The following is a 25,714-nucleotide window of genomic DNA, read 5'->3' as shown; positions in this document are numbered from 1 at the left end:
GGTGATTGGGTTTGGTTGCATGTGAGGAAAGAACGATTTTTGGTTCAAAGGCGTTCAAAACTACTTCCGATGGGAGATGGACCATTTCAATTGCTTGAAAGGATCGATGATAATGCCTACAAGTTAGACCTTCCAGGTGAGTATAATGTAAGTGTAAGCTTTAATGTTGTTGATTTGTCTCCATTTGATGTAGGTGACGATTTGAGGACAAATCCTTTTCAAGAGATGGGGAATGATGCGAATCAAGTTGCTAAAGCCTTACAAGATTTGTTAAGCATCCATGGAGATCTAATGACAAGGTCAAGAACAAAGAAAATAAAGGAAACATTAAATGGGCTAATTGAACACACCTTAAATTTAGACTTTGTTCAAGACTATAATTTACCCAAATTGAGTATTCAAAAGGGTCCATGTTTTGTCAATGTTAACCAAGCTTCTTAATGTAATTTGGAGAGAAACAAACAAGGCATTATCAAATTTGCCCAAATTGGTGGCTGATTGATTGATTGCCACAATTGGTTGCTAATTGATTGATTGTCACAATTGATGGTTAATTAATTGATTACCCAAATTGGTGGTTAATTGATTGATTGCCCAAATTGGTGGCTAATTGATTAATTGCCCAAATTAGTGGTTGATTAATTGATTGCCCAAATTAGTGGATGACTGATTGATTGGAAGAATGTTTGACCACTTCCTTTATCTTGTTTTTTTTTTCTACTTTGTTTGTGGCTATATAAGCCAATGTAACCCTATGGGGAATGCACCTTTGAACAATATTAATAGTGAGATTTTTCTCTTTGGTTTTTCAACGAACTATTTTGAACTTATCAAGATTTCATCTTGTAGCATTCATTCTTGACTTATCACTCACAATCCTTTTCTTCTATCTTGAGTGTGGTGTCAACCCTAGCCTTCTTATGCCTTTGGTTCTTATCTCTTTATAGATAATGGTGTTCGTTCTATATAATGGAAAATATATCCCAAGAGGGGGGTGAATTGGGATTTGGGTAAATTTTCAATAACTTAAAAACTTTTACTTGCAAGACACTATGTTTTGAAACTTGAGGGGAGTATGTTTCGAAACAAACCTTTCTATTAAGTATGTTTCGAAATATAGATGAGTATGTATAGAAACCATGCTTACTGTTAGGTATGTTTTGAAACCTACTGTAGTATGTTTTGAAACCTTACTCTTTGATTACAAAAGATTGAAACTCCTTTAGTTTTTCGAAAATGATTCTTTTGAAAGCATGAACAAGGATAACAACAAGTAAGAATGAGAAATCAAGTACACCCGAGATTTATAGTGGTTCAGCACTCGCCTACTCCACTACCTTCAAGCTTACCCACTTGAAGCATTTGCAATCCATAATCACTTTCACTAGCGATCAACGACACCAAGGGTTTTACCATGGTTCACCCTAAAACTTTACACAATAAGTTTTTACGGACTCAACTCAAACCTTACAACAAGATAAATAACACTTATCTTTTACAACCCAACAATTTGAATGTTAAATAAATACCTTACCAAATAATTATTACAAAACTATTGTTATGGAGTGAGGAGAGCTTGAAAGGATGAGAGCTTTGGATTCAGTTTGCTTCTCCTTTTCATACCACAATGCACACCAAGGAATGATTGAAAGGATCTTCTTTGAGACCTTGTTAAAAGGACTTCGTTTGCTTGTGCTTGTGGCAAAAATCTCTTGTAGATGTGTAAACTTGTGTATACTTGTAAGAGGTAGCTTTGTCTTCAAAAACTGATATATATATCAAAGAGATAGCTTTTTAGCTAATTATAACCGTTAGAGACAAGATAATAAAGTAGGTTTCAAAACACATATTTTAGGTTTCGAAATAACACATTTTTACACAGATGTTTTGAAACATACATCCCATGTTTCGAAACATACAACCTTTACAACTGGATATGCACCAAGAAACAGAATGAATGGAGGACATATTTTTAAAAACAAAATGATTTGGTTTTATTCTCCACTTATAACATATCTGAAATTAAAACATCAAGGTATGGAGATTATTTCAAAAATTATCTTATCAAATAGCTTTTGAAATAAAGTGCAAAAGCATGACAGATTTTCAAATATTCTTCTAACAGAGTCAGATGTTTCGAAACATGATATGAAGGTTTCAAAACATACTTAAGAAACATGTTTCAAAACATGTTAAACAAAGATTTTAAATACACTGATGTTAGAGATGACAGAGGTTTTGAAACATACTATATAGGTTTTGAAACATATGCATAGTTTTCAAATTGGTTTCAAAATACAACATATAAACTTAGCAAAACTGGAAACCTTATCAATATACATTTTGAAACATTTATAGAAACATGACAAAACTGATGTTTCGAAACATGAAAATATAGTTTCAAAACATGATGCATAAATATTGAATTTATTTAAGATATAACAGAACTATGTTTCGAAACATAGAAAGATGGTTTCGAAACATGACACATGAATTTTGACTTTTTAAACATTTGAGCTTTCACGCCAAAACATTAATCATGCATGTTTCAAAATATGAAAAATTTATTTCAAAATATGAGATTTTCATAAAGAATTTTCATTCTAAGGTTGGTTTTTCATCAAACATATTTTCTCATATATCAAAAAATATGATACAACAATTCTCTCCCTATTTTTTTGATAATGATGAAAACCTTTTGAAAAATCGATATGCATTTAGTATACACATAACTCCCCCGTAACTTTATATCGGGATAGAAGTATAAACCTTTGGAGTGGTACATCCTCTTTTGTATTTGTTTGAAACTACATATCACAAAGATTTTCTTGATACCAAGAGTTAGTGTTTCAAAAATGAATAGGATTGCTCAATTCCCATTGTTAACTTGGACATAGGAAAACATTTTTTATACCAATTTTTACTAAGCATACATTGCATGCATCATACATTTTTCTTATTTTCCTCCCCCTTTTTATCATAAGCAAAAAATATGATAGTCATAAGCAAAAAAAATCTATGAAAGCAGGCAAGATAGCAAATGAAACAAATGGAAATTCAATGCCAAAACATCCATCGCGCGCATAGCCTATGGATGTCCTGTTGCCACAACTCATCGCCCTAGGCCCACACACACCCGTTCATACCCTTCATTGGGTGACCTCCGCGTCTCCCATCAAGGGTCTCGAGACCTTAGGCATCAGCACGACCCCAGGCATCATAATGAGGGTCTATTCACCTCTCATCTCCCGACCTTAGGAGTCCCACCAGACCCCAAGCGTTCTAATGAGAGTTTTGATTGGCCCCTCATCCATCAATCACATGAACGGTCACTTGGCCCTACATAGCTAGAACTTCTAATTTAATGGCTCTCACGCGCATATTAACACATGACCAACTCTTTAATCCCCAATCTGGATTTCCCTGGATTCCAGCTGGACTCACTTAGGACTTTCATCTCATGCAAACACCCGCTAAGGTCCACTTGCCACACGCCTATCATTCCCAAGGATAGACCTCGTCTCATCATAACACCAATTAGGGTCCACTCATGCCCTAGGCATATCCCCGTCGGGATCATCATAACGATACGATCACATCGCCTGATGTCGAATCTTTTCCTTGAGCCTTGAGCTAGCTTCCACTTTAGCTCACTACATCTCAAGCGCACAAGCCTTGCTGCACCACTTCCAAGGGACAACTCTATTCCCTCGAACATGCTCGGCAAATCCCTGGCATAAGGATGCTCCACTAATCCCCTCTCGGATTAGTCATGCTTCAGCTTCGTGTCCCCACACGAGCCTCAACACTTCAATCCCAAGGAGTTCTCATTCTTAAAACACTTTACCATGCACCTGAATTCCAATATTCAGGGTTTCCTGACACCGATGAAAGTATAGCAAGATCGCTACGGGGTAAACAGCGTAGTTCAAAATTTTGAACTTACCCCGATCCCAGCGATTGGATCAACGTCGAAATTAAATCATTCACAAACAAATAAATAAATCTAACCTTTAGATTATCGAGTCGTTCACGGATTCGAGCCGTCCAAGCGTCCGGCCTCTAACTCGTGATACGCGGCATGCGTCCGTTGGCAAGGAGAGCGGAATAGGAGTGCTAGCTCCTTCTCCTTTGCGCGGCTTGTGTATGGACGGTAAAAGAACCGATTTTCAACTCTTGAAAACCAACAAAATAAAAAATAGCTTTTTTTTGGGCATCCCATAAAGGGCTATATATAGGGAGGCAACCTCCTAGGGTTTTCCAAACCCTAATGGACATGGATTGGGCTAACCCATTAATCCTAGTCCAACTAGAGATTAAAGTGGCCCAAATCCATTTATAAAATATTTGGCCCAAATCTAATTTAAGCCCAAATATTTAATATTTAATATTTGGCCCAAATCTAATTTAGCCCAAATATAATATTTATTATTTAATATTTGACCCAAATCTAATTTAGCCCAAATATTTAATTTAATTTAATATTTGGCCCAAATACTTTATTTAGCCCAAGTATTAAATTAAGCCCAAATTATTAAATTAGAAACTTCTTTTCTAATTTAATCATTAAGTTAGAAACTACTTTCTAATTTAATCAATTGCTATGTTTAGGAAACTCTTTCCATTATGACGACTCCTCGTCATATCGATGTCATTACGTCTATTTGTTCTTTTTCTGTGAGAACCTACGACGACAAAACTTCTTGCCGAAGTGTCCCACTTAACCATACGTCCACTCTCCTGGTTTAAGCCAGGGACCGTGCCTATTGCGTATGACTCATTAGGCTTCCGAATATGTTGGCAATGTGTCGGTACAAACACATAAGACAAGATTGGCCTCTAGCAAGGCATCATGCCTACCCAATTATTCAGAAGGATTCATAATCCGCAAATAACCTTTCACGAGCATGGTTACCGTGTAATTCGATCCTCTCGTCAATGTATCTTATGTGATCTCAAGTATGGCGATGTGTTACTTGATAACGATCACATGAGTTTTCTTCGGTCTTCTGGATATCTTCACTTAATAGAAAGTAAATCAATAACTCCTTATTGATCTTTTTACCATGGCCATGGATTTAAAGTGAATATCCACCGAAGGCGCCTTAGATACATCATCCTCTATCAAGGGATAGACGAGTCCCATCTTGGTTATGCACCCATCTCCATAAGCTTCACGATATGCCCAACAATCGCCCACGTGCAGCCTTTATCTAGGCCCATCGAAACGATGTCAAAGCATATCGGTCTTCTTATGAGATGACCGTGACAACCTCAGGTCCAAGGATTAGTTACACCCATCTCGTATGAGAATTTCATCAACATATAACCAAAATGGATTCTCATGGCGAGTCATGTCCAGTGACACGTTCTCCAACATTGGTCACCTATGTACTTGTCTACGCATCTCCATGCCTATGGGTGTGAGACCCCCATTGCTATCACATAGCAAAAACATAGCACATACAAGTCTTACCGCAATTGTCAATGTCCATTCTTGACATTGCTACAACTTGGGACGTTTAATGATGTCTAGAAACTGTGATGCATCATCTCACATCTTTATAGATTATTCACAGTATACATCATATGGACTTCTATCTAGTTTCATTCGATTATTACAAGAATAACAAGAAACTAATAGAATGACTTCTTGTGAATTTGAATAACTCTTTATTCAAATAATAACATGATTACAATTGTCAGTGTACAACATGCCCAATCTGATTGGGTCTAGAGCACCTACACTAACAACCGACACCCACACTTGGGTTTTCGGTTCCTCATTGCTCAACCCGTATACCTCTCACAAGTATATCATCTCAATCTAGGGTATTTTTCTCATCCCTAGAACAAGAACATCCAAACATACCATTGCAGGCCTCAATGACTTGAGCCAATCCCTTAGGGTCCTCGGTCCACATGTCCAACTTTCAAGATTATCGGACCAACCTTACATTGAAATCTCAACATTTCAAATCAATTGTTCTCGACCCCAACTCAGCAGTTATGACATTCCGACTTACATTCAATCATGCCAGACATCCTCTATTCCAAAACTCTGGCAATTAGTCACATTAATCACTTAACCGACCACACTTAACACTTAAGCACGCTAGCCTTCCCCACTTATACAGTTAGCCATGCTCTGATACCAACTGTAACGACCCGCTCCCACTTACGAGCACCACCGGTAAATAATCGACCGGATTACTCACCCGACGAACCACAACTGAAGGGTTGGACTATGTTTCAACAGGAAACGCCCTAGGTGGGAACTAGGCTTCATCCTTCCCTTCGCTCCACTCAGGAATCGGTCTTAACTCAAACAAGAAAAACTCAGCGGACAGAGACTTGAAACCCGAGTGAGTTTCACCTCTCTTCAACTCGTCTCAGCAAGTCAGAGGTGACCCAGGCACAAAGCTAGCATAACAAACACTTCGCTGAGTATTGGGGATTTATGAGAACATACCTCGCTGATCTTTACTCGATCCGAACTTGGCTTCAATAACCCAAGCCACATACATAATGAACAATTTCACAATCATTTATCACACTACGATGATTACAACAATTAGATACAACCAACTCTCAACAAGTATACATTTACTCACAAGGGTATACACACATCACACTACATGGTTACGTACAAGAGGTAATAAAATACAAAACTCGGGCAACACAGCTAGTTGCCACAACAGCCTCCCGGCACCATTTCTGCTCGCATCTGGACTTGCATCATCTACACATGAGGTAAAACCTCATGAGTCCTAAAGACTCAGTAAGGGTGCAATGCATGTAAATATGAATATAATCATGTTTATGTATGCCAAATGCATGTAAATGAGGCTAGGTCCACTCATCCTCACAACCCACTAAGGTTTGAGGCATCAACCTATCAGCCCCCACCACACTAGTCCTCTATATGGCCATCGGTCCACTAGGTCTTGCATCACACAAGATATAATCGCTACATGCCAATGCAACATAAATACATTATCAAACATATTTACCAACTTGCAAGGCCACCTCCACATGGGGCCGTCCCTTACCTGGCTCGAAGCTTCATCTCTGCCTCGGTACGAATTCCAACCTGAATTTCAAGTTCCTTTAGGATCACTACATTCCCAGTCGAACCTAGAGACAAACAGGCAAAACCCCACCATATCAAGCATTAATCAACGCCTTCGTTTTTGCTTACACCGCAAAATCGCGCATCAATACTATCTCCAAATAACACTAACCACGGCATACACCAACCGTCAATAAATTCCAAACAACCCCGACCCAGGGTTTAATCCAACAATTAAATTATTCTACACAATTTGATATCACACATAAAGGAAATATTTTGAAAAGAATTAATTAACTCACACCAGTTAATCTGGAAGGGAAAATTCGAAAAATGCCCACACTGACATCGCCTTCCCGAGCTGCCACTTGCATCCAAAATCCCATTTTCGAGCTTCCGACACGCTCTTTAAGCCCTAATTTAATTTCCAAAGCTTTTCCCACTTTTTCTGGAAATTTTTGGTATTTTCTCCTATTTTTTTCTCATTTTTTCAGATTTTCTTTCTTATTATTTTTTTATTTTTATTCTTCTTCTTCTCCATTTCTTCCTCCCCGCGCGCGTAGCCCCTGTTCTTCTTCCTTCTTCGCGTCTTCTTCTCCATCCTCGCTCACGGCCGCACCTCTACACAGCCAATGCCAGCCTTTGCCGCCTGGACTATCACTGGTCAGAGTTGCGGCCAACGCCGCAATCATCGCCCAACCCCAGCCCCGACGCTACAGCTGCTCGCTTGCAACCTGCGCTGCCAGGGCCGAGGCTGCCATTGATGGCTTCCGAAGCTCCCCAGCCATTATTACCGTTGCTAGAGCTTTTGAAGCTGTCGGGACCACCGTCATTCGACGTTCTAGCTTCGCCCGGCCTCTTTCCAGCCTCCTTGTGCGCCTCAGCCGCCGCTGCAACCGCCATGGCCGACCTCCCCTGCCCGCAGCCACTGTTGTTCCAGCCGAAACCAGCATCGTCGGTCGGCCAAGACGGCCTCTGATGTCACTCGCTGCCACCTCTAGCATCTTCCAGCTGCCGCTAGCCATTGATCGGCCACCCTTGCACGATGTAGAATCGCCTTGGCTGCTTCTCTTCTTCGTCGGCCATGGCAGCGGCTGCCATGGCCGGTTAGGCTTCAAGCTCTCACTCAATCTCTCTCCTTCTCTCGATCTCTCTCTTGCACGAAGCCTCAACCTCCCACAAGCTCTCTCTCGGCCCTGCTCTCTTACATTTGAAATTTAATTTCAAATTTTACAGCAACCTTGCTCCAGAGCGCGCCTATATATATATATATACATATATATACACCTATAAATTGCACACTAATCCCTCCAATTTACCATAATTCCACTTAGGGAATATAATAATCACACTTAGGGATTTTCTATAATTGCTCTTGGACCCTCCCAAGACTTTAAATTATACCACCAAGCTACACCAAAACTTGATTTATCAAAATTAATAATCGACCGCTACTCGGGAATACCAACTTCGTCCCTGCACCTGCACGGGACCTTTATTCGATCCGAAAACACTTAAGGGTTGCCCTACTCAGAAAACCGAACCACCCCTAGGGTCCCCTCAGCTTCCAGGAGGTCCTCTCCGATTATTCGGTAATGGCACCCGCTCGGGCTTATACAGAATTTATTCGAAAATTATTCCCGATCAGACTGCTTTCAGCGCCATTATCTTCATTCCGAGATGCTCATCAATCTCTTGCCCTTTTTCCTGGACATCCAAGTCGCGAGACACTCCCAGCCGCCAATTCGGCAAATTTATTAATTAATTGCTCGAAATTGACTTTTGGCCTTCCTAGACCACCCGAGGTCCTGACAAAATAATCAAAACTTATTTATTTTTAATACCATGTAATACCGGGTATTACATTCCACCCTTCTTAAAGAATTTTGCCCTCGAAATTCACTTTATCATAATTTTCTGCCCAAGCCAATCACATTCTCAGGCTACTCTCTGAATCCCTTGCTCGAGAATCTCGTAGCCGAACCATTTCTCAGCCTTTACCTTGACTTATTCACCTCAGGGCTTCACTTAAACATTTGGTCCTCCGTCTCTCGAGGACATTCACAACTGAACACCGTCTTGGCCTCCAGCCAAATTGTGCCACTGGTCGCTGGTCATACTTACTGCCACGATATCCATCTCCGAATGGATTTTCTCTGCCTCGAAGCATCGCTTTGCAAGTTTTCTTCCCATTTCCCCCTTTTCGCATCAACCGAAACAACTCTCACTAACATTGGATTACTGATCAGTCTACCACGATTTTACGCCGATCACACACGGTAACGTTTCTAACTGCCAATCACACATGGCCACGATTTTACGCTGGTCCAACCAGCAACGTTTTAGCACTGATCATCAGCTGCAATGTTTCCTTTTGTGCCCACAAGACACTCAGACACCCATTTATCATGGCATACCACCATTTATTTTATGCACGCAAAGTTTGTGTCGATCCTCGCGGCAATCTCTCATTACCGATCAACTAACCATGCTATCACTACATGGGACGCATCCATTTGGCCCACCTAGCCAATTTCGACCACTTCATATTTGGTCTACTACCTTGACCAACTGACCCTCATTCATCAATATGATTATGCATAATCGACATACCCAACACTGTGCCAGGTACTTACACATTTCCATCGTACGTGCACTACCCGAGTCCACCTCGAGCTTGGTTATGCACGCCTCATCACACTCTCGCCTCGAGCTCAACCATGCTCGGGCCACAACCTTCTCCCAACCAGGAGTTTCTTGCACAAGCACATAGACTCCTCTGGCCTTTCTTTCTGGCCGATATTACACGCTAGTAGGGGCCTCATACCCATACGGGGAAACTCTTCATTGAGCAATCCCCTTCAATTTTTCACCCCATTTCCTCTTTCACAATCATGCCCCATGCTAGGCCTTACCTTGGCTATTAAACCCTACCACAAGTTAAGGATCCTACCATTGCGCTTAAGCTCGCGGAACCATTAATTAGCCCTCGTCATCACCCACGGTGCGTGGCACAAGTGATTGGCTTATTACCATCTGCACAATCACTTATTGCATCGCACTTGTAGGATGACTCGTGCCTTTGGTCCGCACCACAACAAGATAACACGGTAACACCCCCACTCTTGTAGCGGTCTTCTAGCCAAATTTACTCACCCAGCTTCAATTTCATTGGGACTTTTTAATTCTCACCATTTCTCAATAGGGCCTCTTACTCTAGAGACATGACACTTCTAGTCATCTTAAATCAGGTTCATTCTCAATTTGCGATAACCACCTGATTTAAATCATGCATAATGGTTACCTTGTCCTCCTCAACCAGGACAACCATGAACTTCCTTCCAAGGACGTTGCATCTCACTCTTGCAGGTCAACTTAACCCATACAACCCTACTCTTGGATTTAGCCTTTCTCTACTACTTTGCCATTTCTCGGATGGCTAACTAATCCCCTGAAAAACTCTGGCTTCTCCCGGATTCTCTTTAGACCTTTCGATTCAACCAGCTCACATCACTCGGTGAGCAACCACATTGGCTTTAACGCCACCATCATCAGCTAAGACGACCTCCTGTCGTCGCTTGGTGCTATATCCAACCGCAATCACGCCTCCAGAGCCACCTACACCACTAGCCGACTGCTTTCATGACACCACACGACCCTGGCCAGCCGCTACATTGCTGCTGCCACTATCATTGGTCGGCGTCTTCAGTCACCATTGGCTACCCCCAGCCGGTCACCAATCGACTCCACTAGCTACCTTCTTTCACACCCATTAACCCCTAACCACGAGGCTAAATCTCATCAATTTCCCACACTCCAAGGCATCCATCTAGCTGCATCACTCACAGCTTTCAGGTGATTTCCTCACCTAAACACCATTCTTGGGATCCAATCTCGTCCCATAAGCTCTTTCTTCGAGCTCTCTTTACCCATTGGCGACATCTTAAAGTCGCCCTCATCTTCCATCTAACCAACTCGATTAGTTCAAGCCGGATCGCCCGGCTCACAACCAACACATGCTTCCTCCAAGCACTACACTTGCAATCATCGACTATGACTTCGATTTAAAGTCCACCCACTGGAAATCACCCCTGCCACTCATGTGGAACTCACACTTTCACTCAATGCCATAGGACTCATCTTCCTACTCAGGCACTTGCCATCACGCTGGCTTTCCCTTGGTGATCTATCATGTTAGAGTGATAGTACCTTAGGAGGTTCATCTAGTGTTGTGGCCCCATGCCCAACTTTTCTTGGGAGAACATCTCAAGTTCTATTTAGGCCACATTTCAACACTACCATCTATAACTCTCGCTACGGAGTAGTATTCTTTCAAGCGGCATAACTCTGCCCTGACCAACCATCTTTATCGCCTTGGATCTCTTTCTCAAAATTCGCCTAGTCTAACCACCAGGACCCGCTGAACCTTTTTGTACACGGTCAATCAATAAGGCTTTACGTCACAGTCCTCGAGCCTCACGCTCCTATCATTGCCATCAGGTGCTACCACCTGGCAACTGATCCTGTGTCATCAACCGAAAATCCATCCAGTGCTACATGAGGGTACTTCCTCATTTTTGCATCGACACATCAGGACTAATACTAGACCGTGCAATTGCAAGCCTTCACGAATTTCAAACCGTGCCTCAGCCACACGTTCAGCCTGCCACAACTCACACCATAGGATTTGAGATCCCCATACTTGAAACTTTCGCACGCCTCAATATTCTCATCTCATGGTTGGCTTCCAACTCGTAAGTCTCGCCCTCCACGGCACTTACGTAACATTCTGGAGCCATTTATGGACTCCACCAATCATTCCATCTTCTTGCATCACCGCAAGGTCACACTGGGTCTCTCATCTCAATTTACCCGATCAACTTCGATCAAATTTAACCACAACTGCTTTAGCATCCTTTAGCAAGAAGCATCGCCACACCTCTTGTTGTCATATTACAAGATATCACCCAACCGATTCACCAACCTTCTGCTACCATGACAACAAAAGGCATTACCACGATGCTTCAACCCTCATGGAAAATTTTAGGTCTGGCCTAGACATAACCTACAGCATACCCCAAGTCTTCGGCGTCTAATCGTCTCCACCACATACAGGTTACTCCACATAGAAGGCTGCAGTCCCTCCCGTGAACTAACCGTCTATATCCAGTGGTCCTTAGCATTAGACCCGTCAACGATAGGCATCAACCGTAGCGTTATTCCCGCGCTAGACCCATTTCTTTTCCCCGGGTTTATTTCTCAAACATCTTGAAGCGCTACAACACCTGAACCTTCGCTAAATCGCCTTGATACTACTTTAACGAGATAAAGGGCTTAAACCCCACTTGGGTGCAACACCCTGACAACTCTTATTACTAGCAGTTGAGTTGTGAAACTGGCCACAACTGTCGTCACCCTACCGCATTTCACAAATCTTTAGCCCCTGACCATCTGCATAATCACTGTGTTGCCCTATGCTTTAGGCAAGCCAACACCTGGTCATCATTACCGTGTTGCTCCCATACACTGGCCCAACAACAGTTTCCAACAGCATGGCTCAGGCCCATCACTGATTTGCTTCGCACCCGTAGCTTTGCCCTACCAAGCTTCCTACTCGGCTACTAATCCATCAGAACGTTTTCGCGTTCCACGATTTCTCCCTAAGACTACTCTAGATGTCCTATCCCTTGCAGGAGACTATCGATCTCACCTAACTAACTCTCTTAAGGTGCTGCTCTAGGTTTTCGGCATTTGATCGTCACCTGCAGTTCACTAAATTGCTCAGGCCCATGGGCCACTTGACCTCAACACGAGCCAACTCATTAGTCTTCTACCACACGGTCCATAGCATCAGATCCGTCACATCGAGCCTTGCACCCGTAGCATCAAAGCTACTAAAAGCCTTCCCGAACTACGATGGTTCCACCACAATCTTACCAAAAACCATCTTACTTGGTTATCCTTGCCTTGATAACCTCAAGCTCATATCATGAGCCTCGCTTCTCAAGACTCTGCATCTCTTACCGCTTAAGAGACTCTCAAACCACAACCAACATGCTGAGCCTATCTCAAGCTCAGGTTCCCATAACCATCGAGCACCTACCATTACCCATCCCGGTAAATTGAGACCTCCCGTCTCTTCTTGCACACCCATAGTGCGTTTAGTCACGACGCCCAGCTTGGCTTTCCAGCAGGCCTCTCTCAGGCTCCCATGACTTGGAATATAAAATTCGGGGCCTCCACATTGCTCACCATGCCCTTGCCCACTCGGCATCCGAAGTTGGCATTTCCATCGCGCGCATAGCCTATGGATGTCCTGTTGCCACAACTCATCGCCCTAGGCCCACACACACCCGTTCATACCCTTCATTGGGTGACCTCCGCGTCTCCCATCAAGGGTCTCGAGACCTTAGGCGTCAGCACGACCCTAGGCATCATAATGAGGGTCTATTCATCTCTCATCTCCTGACCTTAGGAGTCCCACCAGACCCCAAGCGTTCTAATGAGAGTTTTGATTGGCCCCTCATCCATCAATCACATGAACGGTCACTTAGCCCTACATAGCTAGGACTTCTAATCCAATGGCTCTCACGCGCATATCAACACATGACCAACTCTTTAATCCCCAATCTGGATTTCCCTGGATTCTAGCTCGACTCACTTAGGACTTTCATCTCATGAAAACACCCGCTAAGGTCAACTTGCCACACGCCTATCATTCCCAAGGATAGACCTCGTCTCATCATAACACCAATTAGGGTCCACTCATGCCCTAGGCATATCCCCGCCGGGATCATCATAACGATACGATCACATCGCCTGATGTCGAATCTTTTCCTTGAGCCTTGAGCTAGCTTCCACTTTAGCTCACTACATCTCAAGCGCACAAGCCTTGCAGCACCACTTCCAAGGGACAACTCTATTCCCTCGAACATGCTCGGCAAATCCCTGGCATAAGGACGCTCCACTAATCCCCTCTCGGATTATTCATGCTTAAGCTTCGTGTCCCCACACGAGCCTCAACACTTCAATCCTAAGGAGTTCTCATTCTTAAAACACTTTACCTTGCACCTGAATTCCAATATTCAGGGTTTCCTGACACCTACACCCACACTTGGGTTTTCGGTTCCTCATTGCTCAACCCGTATACCTCTCACAAGTATATCATCTCAATCTAGGGTATTTTTCTCATCCCTAGAACAAGAACATCCAAACATACCATTGCAGGCCTCAATGACTTGAGCCAATCCCTTAGGGTCCTCGGTCCACATGTCCAACTTTCAAGGTTATCGGACTAACCTTACATTGAAATCTCAACATTTCAAATCAATTGTTCTCGACCCCAACTCAGCAGTTAAGGCATTCCGACTTACATTCAATCATGCCAGACATCCTCTATTCCAAAACTCTGGCAATTAGTCACATTAATCACTTAACCGACCACACTTAACACTTAAGCACGCTAGCCTTCCCCACTCATACAGCTAGCCATACTCTAATACCAACTATAACGACCCGCTCCCACTTACGAGCGCCACCGGTAAATAATTGACCGGATTACTCACCCGACGAACCACAACTGAAGGGTTGGACTATGTTTCAACAGGAAACGCCCTAGGTGGGAACTTGGCTTCGTCCTTCCCTTCGCTCCACTCAGGAATCGGTCTCAACTCAAACAAGAAAAACTCAGCGGACAGAGACCTGAAACCCGAGTGAGCTTCACCTCTCTTCAACTCGTCTCAGCAAGTCAGAGGTGACCCAGGCACAAAGCTAGCATAACAAACACTTCGTTGAGTATTGGGGATTTATGAGAACATACCTCGCTGATCTTTACTCGATCCGAACTTGGCTTCAATAACCCAAGCCACATACATAATGAACAATTTCACAATCATTTATCACACTACGATGATTACAACAATTAGATACAACCAACTCTCAACAAGTATACATTTACTCACAAGGGTATACACACATCACACTACATGGTTACGTACAAGAGGTAATAAAATACAAAATTCGGGTAACACAGCTAGTTGCCACAACAGCCTCCCGGCACCATTTCTGCTCGCATCTGGACTTGCATCATCTACACATGAGGTAAAACCTCATGAGTCATAAAGACTCAGTAAGGGTGCAATGCATGTAAATATGAATATAATCATGTTTATGTATGCCAAATGCATGTAAATGAGACTAGGTCCACTCATTCTCACAACCCACTAAGGTTTGAGGCATCAACCTATCAGCCCCCACCACACTAGTCCTCCATATGGCCATCGGTCCACTAGGTCTTGCATCACACAAGATATAATCGCTACATCCCAATGCAACATAAATACATTATCAAACATATTTACCAACTTGCAAGGCCACCTCCACATGGGGCCGTCCCTTACCTGGTTCGAAGCTTCATCTTTGCCTCGACACGAATTCCAACCTGAATTTCAAGTTCCTCTAGGATCACTGCATTCCCAGTCAAACCTAGAGACAAACAGGCAAAACCCCACCATATCAAGCATTAATCAACGCCTTCGTTTTTGCTTACACCGCAAAATCACGCATCAACACTATCTCCAAACAACACTAACCACGGCATACACCAGCCGTCAATAAATTCCAAACAACCCCGACCCAGGGTTTAATCCAACAATTAAATTATTCTACACAATTTGATATCACACATAAAGGAAATATTTTCAAAAGAATTAATTAACTCACCTCAGTTAATCTGGAAGGGAAAATTCGAAAAATGCCCACACTGACATCGCCTTCCCGAGCTGCCACTTGCATCCAAAATCCCATTTTCGAGCTTCCGACACACTCTTTAAGCCCTAATTTAATTTCCAGAGCTTTTCCCACTTTTTCTGGAAATTTTTGGGATTTTCTCCTTTTTTTCTCATTTTTCCAGATTTTCTTTTATTTTTTATTTTTTATTTTTTATTCTTCTTCTTCTCCATTTCTTCCTCCCCGCGCGCGTAGCCCTTGTTCTTCTTCCTTCTTCGCGTCTTCTCCTCCATCCTCGCTCACGGCCGCACCTTTACACAGCCGATGCCAGCCTTCGCTGCCTGGACTATCACTGGTTGGAGTTGCGGCCAACGCCGCCATCATTGCCCAACCCCAGCCCCGACGCTACAGCTGCTCGCTGCCAGGGCCGAGGGTGCCATTGATGGCTTCCGAAGCTCCCCAGCCATTATTACCGTTGCTAGAGCTTTTGAAGCTGTCGGGACCACCGTCATTCGATGTTCCAGCTTCGCCCTGCCTCCTTCTAGCCTCCTCGTGCGCCTCAGCCGCCGCTGCAACCGCCATGGCCGACCTCCCTTGTTCGCAGCCACTGCTGTTCCAGCCGAAACCAGCATCGTCGGTCGGCCAAGACGGCCTCTGACGTCACTCGCTGCCACCTCTAGCATCTTCTAGCCGCCGCTATGTAAGTAAAGCAAGATCGCTACGGGGCAAGCAGCGTAGTTCAAAATTTTGAACCTTACCCCGATCCCGGCGATTGGATCAACGTCGAAATCAAATCATTCACAAACAAATAAATAAATCTAACCTTTAGATTATCGAGTCGTTCGCGAATTCGAGCCGTCCAAGCGTCCGGCCTCTAACTCGTGATACGCGGCACGCGTCCGTTGGCAAGGAGAGCGGAATAGGAGTGCTAGCTCCTTCTCCTTTGCGCGGCTTGTGTATGGACGGTAAAAGAACCGATTTTCAACTCTTGAAAACCAACAAAATAAAAGTGGCTTAATTTGGGCATCCCATAAAGGGCTATATATAGGGAGGCAACCTCCTAGGGTTTTCCAAACCCTAATGGACATGGATTGGGCTAGCCCATTAATCCTAGTCCAACTAGAGATTAAAGTGGCCCAAATCCATTTATAAAATATTTGGCCCAAATCTAATTTAAGCCTAAATATTTAATATTTAATATTTGGCCCAAATCTAATTTAACCCAAATATAATATTTATTATTTAATATTTGACCCAAATCTAATTTAGCCCAAATATTTAATTTAATTTAATATTTGGCCCAAATACTTTATTTAGCCCAAGTATTAAATTAAGCCCAAATTATTAAATTAGAAACTTCTTTTCTAATTTAATCATTAAGTTAGAAACTACTTTCTAATTTAATCAATTGCTATTTTAGGAAACCTTTTCCTTTATGACGACCCCTCGTCATATCGACGTCATTACGTCTGTTTGTTCTTTTTCCGTGAGAACCTACGACGGCACAACTTCTTGCCGAAGTGTCCCACTTAACCATACGTCCACTCTCCTGGTTTAAGCCAGGGACCGTGCCTATTGCGTATGACTCATTAGGCTTCCGAATATGTTGGCAATGTGTCGGTACGAACACATAAGACAAGATTGGCCTCTAGCAAGGCGTCATGCCTACCCAATTATTCAGAAGGATTCATAATCCGCAAATAACCTTTCACGAGCATGGTTACCGTGTAATACGATCCTCTCGTCAATGCATCTTATGTGATCTCAAGTATGGCGATGTGTTGCTTGATAATGATCACATGAGTTTTCTTCGGTCTTTCGGATATCTTCACTTAATAGAAAGTGAATCAATAACTCCTTATTGATCTCTTTCACCATGGCTATGGATTTAAAGTGAATATCCACCGAAGGCGCCTTAGATACATCATCCTCTATCAAGGGATAGACGAGTCCCATCTTGGCTATGCACCCATCTCCATAAGCCTCATGATATACCCAACGATCGCCCACGTGCAGCCTTTGTCTAGGCCCATCGAAACGATGTCAAAGCATACCAATCTTCTTATGAGATGACCGTGACAACCTCAGGTCCAAGGATTAGTTACACCCATCTCGTATGAGAATTTCATCAACATATAACCAAAATGGATTCTCATGGCGAGTCATGTCCAGTGACACGTTCTCCAACATTGGTCACCTATGTACTTGTCTAGGCATCCCCATGCCTATGGGTGTGAGATCCCCATTGCTATCACATAGCAAAAACATAGCACATACAAGTCTTACCGCAATTGTCAATGTCCATTCTTGACATTGCTACGACTTGGGACGTTTAATGATGTCTATAAACTGTGATGCATCATCTCACATCTTTATAGATTATTCACAGTATACATCATATGGACTTCTATCTAGTTTCATTCGGTTATTACAATAATAACAAGAAACTAATAGAATGACTTCTTATGAATTTGAATAACTCCTTATTCAAATAATAACATGATTACAATTGTCAGTGTACAACATGCCCAATCTGATTGGGTCTAGAGCACCTACACTAACAATCTCCCACTTGCACTAGAGCCAATCACTCATGTATCTTATACCTGATGATCGAACATGACTTTCATGTTTCTCCTGGGACAGAGCTTTAGTCAAGAGATCTACGACGTTGTCATCCGTCGACACTTTCTCTATATATGTCACCACAGCTGATAATCTCTATTATCATATGGTGATATCGCAATACAAATTTGGTCCGTTGATGAGACCGTGGTTCCTTCGCTTACGCGATGGCTCCTTTGTTGTCCCAATAACTATTATTGGATCAACAATGCTGGACACCACTTTAAGTTCATCAATGAACTTACGGATCCATACAACCTCTTTAGCTGCTTCGAAGGTTGTTATGTATTCGACTTCAGTTGTTGAATCTGCCACTATCTCTTGTTGGAACTCTTCCAACTCATGGCCCAGCCATATAGGCAGAATATGAATTTCGACTATACGTGATTTAAAATCATCATGGTCGAATTGGAAACCAGCATCCATGAACCCCTTCATGGTATGCTCTTATTCTCCATATGGCAAAAAAAACATCTCTTTAGTGCTTCACAAGTACTTAAGAATGTTTTTCACAGCAATCCAGTGTTTCTAACCTGGATCAACTTGATATCTACTACATATGCTCAAAGTATATGTGATATCAGGCCTCGTACATAATATGGCATACATGATCGAGCCAATAGCCAAGGCATATTGCGCTCGACTCATCCTATCTCTCTCATCTTGTGTCTTCAAACACATAGCCTTGGAGAGATGTATTCCATGTGACATGGGAAGACTTCTCCTCCTAGAATCTTCCATGCTAAACCTCTTTAGCACCTTGTCAATGTACGCACTATGGGAGAGTGCTAGCAACCTCCTGGATCTATCTCTATAGATCCTTATTCCCAGAATATAGGCTGCTTCTCCCAAATTCTTCATGGAGAAAATATTTTGAAAGCCATATTTTAACTAATTGCATCATGGGAACACCATTCCCTATGAGCAATATATTGTCCACATATAGGACTAAAAGGACTACCACGCTCCCACTAACCTTCTTATAAACACAAGGATCAACTTCCCTTTTGTGAAAAATCAAACTTTTTGATCTTTTCATCAAAACATTGATTCTATCTCCGGGATGCTTGCCTTAGTCCATAAATGGACCTTTGCAAGTTGCAAATCTTATTTTCATGTTTATGAGTAACAAAACTGTCAGGCTGTGTCATATACACATTCTCGACCAGGTTTCCTTTAAGGAAAGCTGTTTTGTCATCCATTTGCCATAACCCAGAGTCAATGTCAGACATTGCCTCATCATAGGTAGTAGGCTCATCGTTCACAACCAGAAGCACATCTCCATGTGCCGAGATGAGAAATCCATATCTCTCTTGCTCGCGACGAACCCTTGTCGACCTATGAGGTTCTTGTGTAGAAGGTTGGGGAGTTGACACAACATCTTGTGTCTGATCTTTCTCAGGTTCATGGAGAGAAATATTTGTTTGTGGTTCGCCTCGAATCTCTTCGAGCTTAACATTCCTCCCACTAGCCACAGCATCTAAGAATTCCTTCTCAAGGAATACCACATGCTTGGCAACAAAACACCTTTTGTTCACATGGGTGGTAAAAGTAATATCCATTTGGATATCCCACAAACAGATATCTCATCGATTTGGGTTGTAGCTTATTACTGTCAACACGTTTAACATAAATTTGACAACCCCAAATCTTAAGGAAAGACAAATTTGGCTTCTTTCCTTTCCATATCTTATATGGAGTCTAAGTAACTGATTTACTTGGAACCCTGTTCAAAACAAAGATCGCGGTGAGGAATGCGTATCCCTAAAATGAAATAGGGAGTTCAGCGCGACTCATCATGGACCAGACCATGTCCAACAAGGTCCTATTCCTCTCTTAGACACACCGTTCATCACTGGTGTTCCAAGTGGAGTCCATTGTAAGAGAATCCCATTCTGCTTCAGATGATTTAGAAACTCACTGTTCAAGTATTCACCACCTCGATCTGATCGAAGTACTTTGATACTTTTCTCAGTTTGTTTCTCTACTTCAAATCTGAATTCCTTGAACTTTTCAAAAGCTTCTGATTTGTGTTTCATGAGATACACATAACCAAAACGTGATCTATCATCAGTAAAGGTTATGAAGTAGACATACCCACCTCGAGTCTGGGTGGACATGGGCCCACACACATCAATGTGCACAAGCTCTAGCACTTCTGTGGCCCTTTCTCCCTTTCCTTTAAAAGGAGATTTAGTCATCTTACCAAGTAAACAAGATTCGCAAGCACCATATGATTCATAATCAAATGTGCTAAGGTATCCATTTTTATACAAATTGGATATGCGAGTCTCATTTATATGGCCAAGGCGACAATGCCATAAATAAGTGCTATTTAAATCACCTGATTTCAATCGCTTAATATTTATGTTATTAATAGGAGTATCAACATCAAGAATATACAAACCGTTACATATTGTTGCTTTACCATAAAACAACTCATTTTTATAAAATGAACAACTATTGTTCTTAAATAAAAATGAAAATCCATCTTTGTCCAAACAAGAAATAGAAATAATATTCCTAGTCAAACTAGGAATAAAGTAACAGTTATGTAAATCTAACACAAGCCATGTGGATAATGTCAATAAATAAGTCCCTACAACTAATGGAACAACTTTTGATCCATTTACCATGTGTAGGTACACTTCTCCTATTATTAATCTCCTCGTACTCCTAAGCCCATACACGAAGGTGTAAGTATGAGCATTAGATCCAGTATCTAATACTCATGTGGACTGATCAGAAGTAAATAGATTAATTCCAATAACATAAATACCTGAAGTGCCTTGAGTAGAACTCTTCTTACTCTACACTTCTCGGTTTATCACAGTGGAGATATATTGCATCCTTTTTGCCTTTTGGGTTTTAGTCTTCTGAACTCTTCCAAATTGCGCTATAGAAGAACTCTTCTTCCTTTTTGGCTTTCTTACTCTTGGGCTTACCCTTGTGCGCCTTGGGCCCTCCAACTAAGAGAACACTTCCCTTAACCTATAATCAATTGTAGGTTCGGTCTCCCTTAGTATGGACAACCACTCTCCAAGAGTCTTTTCCATAACTTTTAGGGAGATACTATAGCAGCGAATCTAAGGTAAGTTTCAGCATCCATACCCAAGTTTAGCTCTAGCAACCTATTGATAAAACATATCATCTCCATGACATGCTTCTCAACAGATGATCCTTGAGCCTAGCCATGATCTCATAGGCATCATAACTCTTATGTGGCGACCTATGTTTCGGGGTCATGGCAGCCAAGACGATATATTAAGCGATGATCATATCACCCATGTGCATCGTCCAGGCCTAATGTGCTATTATTTCTTTAACTGGTGGCTTCGTAAGAAGATAGCTCTTTATCGCATAAAGAATCTTATCATACATGAGGACTATCCTCAAGATGATCTCCCAGTCATAGAAATTAGTCCGTTGAAGGTATTATTGCCCTCGAGTATCGATCTTATCGACATGTTTCCAGACATTCTGGATCAACAATTGAATAGAGATATTATTATAATCATATTGAATTACGAAATCATAAATTGCAAGAAGTAACATTTTATGATTGCTCCCACTATTTTCTACGAGTTTGCCACCCTCTAGACATAACTCGGGAAATCCCGTTAGAAGATTTCCTAGTGAGCCAGGATCCCATCTCCCCTCGCACAACCTTGAGTGACTCAACAAATTGTGTTAGGATCGATTAGGTAGGTACTTGCTACCAATTGCATCTCCATGCAACTCCTAGATTCATTGGGTTGACAACTACTTGCCAAGCACATCTTATGTGACTCCCAATCTTTGCCTCTATACTCAGTAAGGCCTTGAGTGACTCAACAAACCCCACCTTTCTAGTTAAGTCGAACCCATCATTCAGGGACATCTCATGGCCCATGAAGCATAGGAATCATAGGTGACACATGACCTTGAGTGACTCAACAAATCAAGTGCCAACTAGAAACCTAATGCTTCATAATGATGGAAGGCAAGTTGGCTTAATATTAATGAGGGATTTATTATTTATTTATTTAGGTCTCATCACATGCAATTAATCAAATTAATAATGCATAATAAACGACTCAAACCGGTGTATGGTATGGATAACTACGGCTAGTCCCCTCGAGCCATAGAAGGGAAGCTAGCTGGTCAAACCTAGGTGAAGAATCACATCTTGCTTCATAAGCACATTCTTCAAGCCTTCATTGGTCTTCGAATCTTGTCTTCAATTTGGCTCCATCTCTTGCTCTTCATACAAACTACAACTATCGCTACTCTATTCTATTCTACATACATTACATAGAATCAGAAACCCCGAGTTACATTCGGGGGGAGTGAGATGAGAAGAGAATGTACATCAGAGTATAAGAGAGGCAGGACACGCAGGCCCTATTTCAAAAACCAAATTTACAAGCATTCATTCCCAACATAAAATAAATGGTCAACTCGATCCATACCATACACCCATGCAATCAATCACATTGATTCATTTAGATTATGTTAATTAATTGTCGCATTTATTTCAAACTTAATGAAACGCTTTCAATAAATTGAAAAATTTGTATGATTTTGGAAAAACAAAATTGTTTTAATTGTGTTGGGCTTGGGCTCCATCCATTAGTCTAACTAACAAGGCTCAACAGGCCTTCGATCAACCAATGTATGTCAAACATACATTAGCAGCCCAATAATTAATAAATAACCCAATTAATGGCCCTGGCCCATTTTTAATCACGGCCATACACTCATGGATCGGATAAACATAATAAAAATAGCCAAACAATTTGGCCGGGCCCCACCAAAAAGAACGGAACGCACTGGGCCACCGAAGGGTCGACCCGGGTGCTTCACGGGGACCCCCGGGAATGGTCAAACCGAAGCCCGAGGGAGCGGGAGGGGCCGGGAGGTGGCTGGGCAGCATGTCACACATGCTGCCAGCCCAAACAGGGCCAAAGGCCGCGGCTGGCGCGCGCAGGGCGCGCATGGGCCGCGGCTGGCGCGCGCTGGGCGCGCATGGGCCGCGCCTGGGCGCGCTGGGCACGGTTGGGCCGCGCCTGGCGCGCCCGGCCGCGCGGCAGGGGCCGCTGGGGGGCGAGCGCGGCCCACTGGGGCCGCGCGGGGCGCGCAAAGGCAGCGCGGGTCGGCCGCGCCCGCGCGCGGGTCGCACCCGCGGGCCGCGCGCCGCTCGCGGGTCGAACCCGCGGGCCGCGCGCGGGTCGCGGGTCGCGCCCGCGCCCGGCCGCGCGATGCGCGCGCGCGGCCGCGCTTGGGGCCGCCTTGCGCGCGCGCGGCCGCACCCCAGCGCGCAGGGCCGCGCCTGGCCGGGCCCTGCGCGCGCCCAGGCCGCCCCAGGCCAACCCCAGCGCGCGCAGGCCCCGCTCGGCTGCGTCTTTCGACGCCCCGGTGCATCCGTATGCACCCCGAACCCCGTTTCGCTCTTTTTCGTGTCATACACGATCTTTTGCCCTTCACTCAAAAACGTTTTGCAATCCAAAAATACAAACGCAACAATCATTTAATTATTTCACAAATAACAACATAACCGAATCCGCACGTAAGGAATTGAAATATTTCGACGATGGCTCTGATACCACTGTAAGTAAAGCAAGATCGCTACGGGGCAAGCAGCGTAGTTCAAAATTTTGAACCTTACCCCGATCCCGGCGATTGGATCAACGTCGAAATCAAATCATTCACAAACAAATAAATAAATCTAACCTTTAGATTATCGAGTCGTTCGCGAATTCGAGCCGTCCAAGCGTCCGGCCTCTAACTCGTGATACGCGGCACGCGTCCGTTGGCAAGGAGAGCGGAATAGGAGTGCTAGCTCCTTCTCCTTTGCGCGGCTTGTGTATGGACGGTAAAAGAACCGATTTTCAACTCTTGAAAACCAACAAAATAAAAGTGGCTTAATTTGGGCATCCCATAAAGGGCTATATATAGGGAGGCAACCTCCTAGGGTTTTCCAAACCCTAATGGACATGGATTGGGCTAGCCCATTAATCCTAGTCCAACTAGAGATTAAAGTGGCCCAAATCCATTTATAAAATATTTGGCCCAAATCTAATTTAAGCCTAAATATTTAATATTTAATATTTGGCCCAAATCTAATTTAACCCAAATATAATATTTATTATTTAATATTTGACCCAAATCTAATTTAGCCCAAATATTTAATTTAATTTAATATTTGGCCCAAATACTTTATTTAGCCCAAGTATTAAATTAAGCCCAAATTATTAAATTAGAAACTTCTTTTCTAATTTAATCATTAAGTTAGAAACTACTTTCTAATTTAATCAATTGCTATTTTAGGAAACCTTTTCCTTTATGACGACCCCTCGTCATATCGACGTCATTACGTCTGTTTGTTCTTTTTCCGTGAGAACCTACGACGGCACAACTTCTTGCCGAAGTGTCCCACTTAACCATACGTCCACTCTCCTGGTTTAAGCCAGGGACCGTGCCTATTGCGTATGACTCATTAGGCTTCCGAATATGTTGGCAATGTGTCGGTACGAACACATAAGACAAGATTGGCCTCTAGCAAGGCGTCATGCCTACCCAATTATTCAGAAGGATTCATAATCCGCAAATAACCTTTCACGAGCATGGTTACCGTGTAATACGATCCTCTCGTCAATGCATCTTATGTGATCTCAAGTATGGCGATGTGTTGCTTGATAATGATCACATGAGTTTTCTTCGGTCTTTCGGATATCTTCACTTAATAGAAAGTGAATCAATAACTCCTTATTGATCTCTTTCACCATGGCCATGGATTTAAAGTGAATATCCACCGAAGGCGCCTTAGATACATCATCCTCTATCAAGGGATAGACGAGTCCCATCTTGGCTATGCACCCATCTCCATAAGCCTCATGATATACCCAACGATCGCCCACGTGCAGCCTTTGTCTAGGCCCATCGAAACGATGTCAAAGCATACCAATCTTCTTATGAGATGACCGTGACAACCTCAGGTCCAAGGATTAGTTACACCCATCTCGTATGAGAATTTCATCAACATATAACCAAAATGGATTCTCATGGCGAGTCATGTCCAGTGACACGTTCTCCAACATTGGTCACCTATGTACTTGTCTAGGCATCCCCATGCCTATGGGTGTGAGATCCCCATTGCTATCACATAGCAAAAACATAGCACATACAAGTCTTACCGCAATTGTCAATGTCCATTCTTGACATTGCTACGACTTGGGACGTTTAATGATGTCTATAAACTGTGATGCATCATCTCACATCTTTATAGATTATTCACAGTATACATCATAT

This window comes from Diospyros lotus, chromosome 3 (genome assembly GCF_014633365.1).
Source record: "Diospyros lotus cultivar Yz01 chromosome 3, ASM1463336v1, whole genome shotgun sequence".
NCBI lineage: Eukaryota > Viridiplantae > Streptophyta > Magnoliopsida > Ericales > Ebenaceae > Diospyros > Diospyros lotus.
This window is presented reverse-complemented; position numbering follows the sequence as displayed.